The sequence below is a fragment of the Bactrocera latifrons genome, unplaced genomic scaffold (genome assembly GCF_001853355.1).
Source record: "Bactrocera latifrons isolate USDA-ARS-PBARC rearing strain unplaced genomic scaffold, ASM185335v1 scaffold_51, whole genome shotgun sequence".
Classification (NCBI taxonomy): Eukaryota; Metazoa; Arthropoda; class Insecta; order Diptera; family Tephritidae; genus Bactrocera; species Bactrocera latifrons.
In genome coordinates, this window is record NW_017537168.1 from 1,213,340 (window position 1) to 1,220,012 (window position 6,673).

General features: G+C 33.8%; 1 protein-coding gene across 8 annotated transcripts in view; it reads right to left on the minus strand.

Annotated features, from left to right (window-relative positions):
* The window catches only part of LOC108973961 (uncharacterized protein CG43867), a 257,468-nt gene that overhangs the window by 51,449 nt on the left and 199,346 nt on the right, over nt 1-6,673 (minus strand). The window lies entirely within an intron of this gene.

Here is a 6,673-nt window from a genome sequence, read left to right on the forward strand (position 1 = left end):
GAAATGAAATATTTTTTGTGTTTGTTTAATTCTTCATTTAACATTATTTTTCTATTTAAATTTGAATTTTTACAATTAATTATGAAATTTTCTTCATTATTCACTTTCATTTTAAAAAATTTTTTTCATAAATTTTCGAATTACGCAAAATTCTACCGAAAATTCCAGCAGCAACATGACACAATTACCAGCCGCAGCAGCCAAAAAGTCAATAGAGCCATGCCAAACTAAAAAGCTACAATAATAATAACAATAGCCTACACGAAAGGAGAAAAATAACAAAAACAACATGAACGCAGGCGCTGCAAGCACAAAATGTGTCAGCTGCCAATGACATGTGTCAGTGCGGTCAGTGCATTGCTTCTTTCTTTCATTTCGTTTTGTATGCGCGTTTTTTTGCAGCAGCAGCGGATTATACGTAAATTTGTCAAATTTCAAATTGAAGTTGAAAAATTGAAAAAATAATAATAAAATTTCACATTTCCTTTCTGTTTGTTTTTGCACGGTATTGCAGTTGCATTGCCTGAAAGGGTTGCAATTCGCATTTTGTGCTTTCAACTGCCTGCCTACACTTGCTGATTCTCGCGACAGCATGCACATATTCTTCTTCTGCTTTGTTTTCCCCCTCGGAGTTTGCTCTCAGCCATTGCATTGCGTATGCTTGTTTGTGTGCGTATTTTTTTATTTCTTTTCGCATTGCTTTGTGGCCGCGCTGGCCAGGCAGTGGCAGCCTAACTGTCAGTCTGTGTATTGTTTGTTGTTATTATTGCTTTTGTCTGAAATTCTTGTGCAGTCAGTTGTTTGTTTGCTGCCTTTGTAGCGCTCAAATGCATGTGTGTTTGTTTGTGCGCTCACTTTGAGGGGTTGAAAGTGGGTTGGCGCTGGCTGGAGTGTGTGTGTCTGTTGACTGCTTTAAATTTGTAGCAGAATTCCTTTTCAATTTGTTAAGTTTATGGAACTTTCACGCGATTTTAGTGATTTTAAAATTATTTACTGTTTTTTAACACACTGAACACTGTTTTTCCAGACATTTTTTTTTTTAATTTAAAATTTTTTTGTTTATTATTATTATTTTTTTTGTATATTTTCGTTTTATTAAACCTGTTCTCCACCTTAAAATGCCAGCACAAAATTTTTTCATGCAAATTTTCAGCTTTTTCCACTATTTTTCTCATATCCTGCCTCAGCCAAAACTCACTATTGTTATTTGTAGACATTTTTTCACTTATACAAATTCCACACTTCCATTCACAAGTTCACTTCGATTTTTTTTTTTTCCTTTTTGCCATACCTTTATAAATTTTTTCTACTTTTTGCACATTCCATTGTGATTTTAACTCGCTTTCCGTTTACCGTTATAAATAGTTGCACATTTTTAATACAAAAAAATATTAAACGAAAAATTATAAAACACGAGCACACAGAGTTTTTCACGTACGCGTCTTTGCAATTTAGTATTTAATAGTTATTTGTCTCTTGCGCTGCCTTCCATTGCCCCGATAAAGTGCAAGCCTTCGGCGTCTGTTGCAAGCAAAAAATAACGAGCGTCAATGCTGCTGCTTCTGGTAGTTACTCATTGCGTATATTTCACCTTTGCTTTCTTTCAAGCTTCACATTATGTTGGTGTTGTTGTTTGGTATTTAAATTCATATGCCACATATGAGCGTAAAAAATCGTAGCGACGGAGCGCAAATGAGCGGAGAGCACAGTGTGTCAGTTGAGATTGAATGTAGTACAAAATTTTTGGTGGGGAAAAAAATTAATTTCCTACAGAAACTTTGAAGAAATCTTCCTCGACAAGACAAAAGGCTTATTTCAATGCATTAACTAGCTGCATGGTAATGTTGTAATTTGTTCTGCCAAAAATTATGCCTACTTCATTTTAATGGTATACCAATTTTAATGGGTTTGGTGAAGTAGAACGAGCTTGATTAAAAGATTTAATTGCAAAATTAAGTTTTTTTTTCAATACGTATGTCATACTATTTCATATGCCATAACATTTTTTATGCCATTCCATTTTTGATGTATTTAGGGAAATAGTATTTTTCGGATTTGATAAATATGTTTCACTGCAAAATAAACTCGTCATAATATGTCATAACATTTTATATGCCATGCCATTTTTCATGTCATACTATTTTTGTTGTACTTGATAAATATGTTTGTTTGCAAAATAAGGAATTTTTGAATATATCCCACCCATTGAATATATCATACCATTTTTTATGTCATACCATATTTTTGTGTTATCACTTTTTATGGTATAAAAATTACTTTTCATACTTATTAGACCGACAATATATAAAACATTGGCAAAGAAATTGAAAATATAACAGGAAATTATAAATTTATTGTAATTTTTTTATTTAATGTCATGCCATTTGTTGTTGCCTCGCAGTTTTTTATGCGGCACTTTTTCTTTGTGCCTTTGTACCAAAAAGAGGTATTATTAAATAGCACAATTATGTGTACAATTTCCACCAGCTCCCAATCACTGTCCACTTCTCAGTAATGTTATTTTAGTTACGTATACAAGCCAATTGCTATGCTTTGAGTTCACCACCATCAAATCCTTGCAAGCAGACAAGCAGTCACTACACTTCTTCCGCTCTGCTTACTTTGCGTGTCAATTGCAATTGCTATCACGCTTTTTTCTCTAAATTTTCTTCACACTTCTTCCTTCAGAGCGAACATTTTATTCACCTCTACCATAATTTTTCAACACAGCTGTTTCATATGTTCATAAGGTGGTTAGTGTTTTTTCCAAAGTAAACTTTATTAAAATTATCACATTTTTTGCATCCATGGTTCTTAACTGTTTTCGCCTCAACTATTAACTCAACTTTCAATACTTTGCTTATTCCTTGTTATGCTAATACTTAAGCTTCCCTTATTCTACGGCTGTTTGTGTGGAATTCAACCCCAAAAATGGCTAATGCAACTGACATTTGAGTGTATGAATTGAGATTGCGTGTGAGAGTCCCACATGTTGTGCGCTCTTGTGGATTGTAAGGTCAAATGTATAAAAAAGGAGTTGAGTGTCAACCCCTAATCTATAAGGAGCAAGTCCACGTAACAAAAAGGGACATTTTCTCAGGCAACTGGAAGTGTGTTAAACCAACATTGCCAATGCGAATAAAATTTAGCAGAAAGTTCAAGTATTTAAGGAGTTTCCTGGAAATCGTGTGTTATGAAATTATGCATGCACAACTCATTCAACTCCATCTTAATGCACCGAGGATTCGCGTTCTGGGTATTTACAATAAGATATGCCGGCAAGGACTTAACGTTTTGGATTTGTTATTGTTTCTTGTCTTGGAGGATGGAGCTTTAAGTCTTGGCAGAAAAAAAAGTAGATAGCGCAGGAAGCAGATTGGACTACTTGGAATAGGTTCGAAGAATGAGTGACCTAAGATGAAATATATCGGTGATAATAGGATTATTCAGAAATATTTATTTTCTTGTAGCGGTCTAAGTAGAATAACATAATACCAAATTTCCTTAAAGGTTGAGTGAGCCAACTCGTTGAAAGAAAATAGTTTGGCAAGCTCGGTTAAATAAATTAGTAACGTTCTGCGTCTCAAGACAATCTGTCTTTATTTAGCTCAAATAAACTCTGTTGCTGAAGTAATTTCGAGGCATACGAGATCGTGGGAACGGCAAATTCTCGTGAGTTATGGTAAAAGTTGTTGCTTATCGCCTTGGATATGCGATTTCCATAAACAAAAGTATATAATGCGTGAAATGAAAGCTACATTTCGTAGACTTCTTGGTAATATCTCTAGGCTGGACTCTGAATATTTAATATAATATGCAACGAAGCTAAAAATCTAAGTAACTATTCATAACTCCACCGAGCTAAATACCACTTAAACCTTTGGAACCACGCCACTCCAACGCCGTCATTCCTTTAACCATCATCCACACTGAGAGTCATCACTTGAGACAAGAAAGTATCAGCTGCTAATGCCAGCAACTTTGCCGCGTCGCAAATTTTAGTGAAGTTTGCTATTTTGTAAAATGTTGTAGTCATCGAGAGTTGTAATGACTTGAGGCGCTTTCTAAAGTGGCTCACAAAAGCTGTCAGAAGTTGCGAAAACACTTACCAACAAATCGACCATACAAATGCATAGAAAATGATGAGGAAAGTTGTAAGCGTGCTAAATTTGCGTCGGCAATGCAACGCTAATGTCGAGGAAAGCGAAAACGAAAAGTTTGTAAAGTACGGTGAATCGATTTGGTGGGGTTAAGGAAAGGGGTAAGATGGAAAAGCGTCTCATTTAAAACGGTAGGAATTTCTGCGTGGTATACCTTTCAGCCTGAAATTTTAGACTATGCGTGGATAAGTTCATGAAATTCAAGTGTTGGCTTGGGCATTCAATTACCGACAGGTTTAATTGAAATCTTGCACTGAGAAGAGGCTATATATGGCATCTTCGCGTTTGGATCCTTCGGTATTCCATATATGTGATCCTTTGAGCCTTTGAGTTATGCCATTGGTAAATTTAAGGTTTAAAACCGTTTATCCATGAAACATGTCGAAACAATGGTCAATGGTTGCCTAATTTGGGACTTTGGGTCTTTACAGTTGAAGTTGTCAGGGGAAGGTACCTGCAGACCTTCGGACAAGATGGAGTAACAGACAGCATTAGTATTCAATTATGATATCCTCAGTGCCAAGAATCTGTTTTCCTTCAAGCCCAGGTATCCTAAAGGATGACTACTCCTCATGGACCTAACAACTTGACCAAAACGGGCTTATCGAGCCTACCAGATTAACCTCRCCTAACCTAACCTAAGTAGATATTTCTGGAAATCAGTCAAAAACCATAATCGTAAATAAAATAAGCGATAACTTGGCGACTATTTACAGATACTCCTTAATTTAACTGAAAAAGTTAAGGTAAAAAATATCATTCACTGTCCAATCCAATGTCACCATGATATTATCTCATCCTTTTTCTAAACTATATCTAACGGCAAATTCGTTTTTTCTTTCAGCTTAACGTATTGTGAAGATCGTTTAAATTACTAGCAAAATTAGCGGTGTCTGAATAACGCAGTGTTTTGTAAAGTATAATGAGGGTCGGGAGCGAAGATAGAAAAAAAGACGCATTAAAAATATGAAAACAAAGATATAAAGAAGAAAAAAAAAAAAAACAAAAAACGTAGAAACTCATTTCAAGAAAAGTAGGGAGTAAAAGAAAAATGTCAAAAAACCTTAACGACTTGAAGAAATGCAATGTAGAAAATGACAGACAATAAAAGAGAAGCAATTACGCAGGATTAAAAGCGAAAACTACTGGAAATGGGAAGGTGAAGCTGAAGGAAAAGGGAAATAAAAATATGAAAGAAATTTTAAGTAACGAAAATAAAGCGAACAATTCAAATAGAAAAAAAAAAAAATGTGAAAAGAATTTCGAAGAAAATCGAAAGAATTCTTAGCTAACAAGAAAATGGCATAATTAGACAAGAAAAAATGCAAAAACTAAATAAAAAAGCAAAAGAGATGAAAGAAAAATAAGGTCTTACAATGAAAAAATACAACGAAGGCCACTGTGAAGACACGAAGTGCAATTATAGACGAACAAATGATGCGACTGTAAGGCAGGTAACGGTTATTTGCTTGAGGACAACAAAACTAACTCGAAGCAATCGTGAATAAAGTTTGAAGTGTGAGCGCAACAGGCAATTATAGAAATGGTCTCTTAACAGTACAATGACTTTGGGAATTCTTTTAAGAAAAAAATACTTTTAAGAAGAAAACAAGAAAAATTTAATGAACCTTCGAACTAATTAAAAATATGCGCTATGCCAAAGAGCCTTACATATAAATATCTACATAAACATAAGCAGCTTAAGGTTGTACGGTTGCTTTAGTAAAAACAGCAACAAATTTAGACAACTGTTAGATCAAAGAGACATCGTTCATAGCTTACAGCAATAAAGTACCAAGGCTTACTCAGAAAAGTATGCAACAATTCAGACAGCCAGTCAATCAAGTGGGAGCGTAACCAAGGCGACATTAGAAAATGAAAATAATTAATTATATGTCAAAGTAGAATTTGCAATTAAATTAATTTTTACAGTATGTAGATTTAAATGAGGGAGAAGGAGAGTAAATGGTGATGGGTTTGTGGAAAAAAAATTTAACTTGCTTTTAATTTCTTGAGGTTAATCAGATACTTTTTTTCGAATAAAATGTTTGAAAAGTGAATCTCGATGGGAAAAATGAAATTGGAAATATGAATAGAGTTGCCAGCTTGTATGCAAACTGTAAGAACTCATAAATTTTGATTTTTACAGAAAAAAAACTCTTGAGTGCTTGCATTTTGCGTTTAAATTCTTGAATAATGGAAGCTTTATTTATAGTGTTGCCACCTTTAAATAAAATTTCATGAAAATAATTTATAAATTTTTAACTTTAACACATTTGAGCACCTGAATGTATGCTTGATTTGCTGAAATACTTGAATAGATGAAGACATATAATTTATAGAGTTGCCATATATAATACATCACATATTTAATACAAAAAAGCTGCGATTTTAACATATCAAAAAAATATAATAAAATTTTGCTTTAAAATTGAAGAAGCCATCACTTATGTATGTAAAGAATAGAGTTACCATGTGTTCGATGATTTTAAATAAATCCCAAAAAAAAAAAA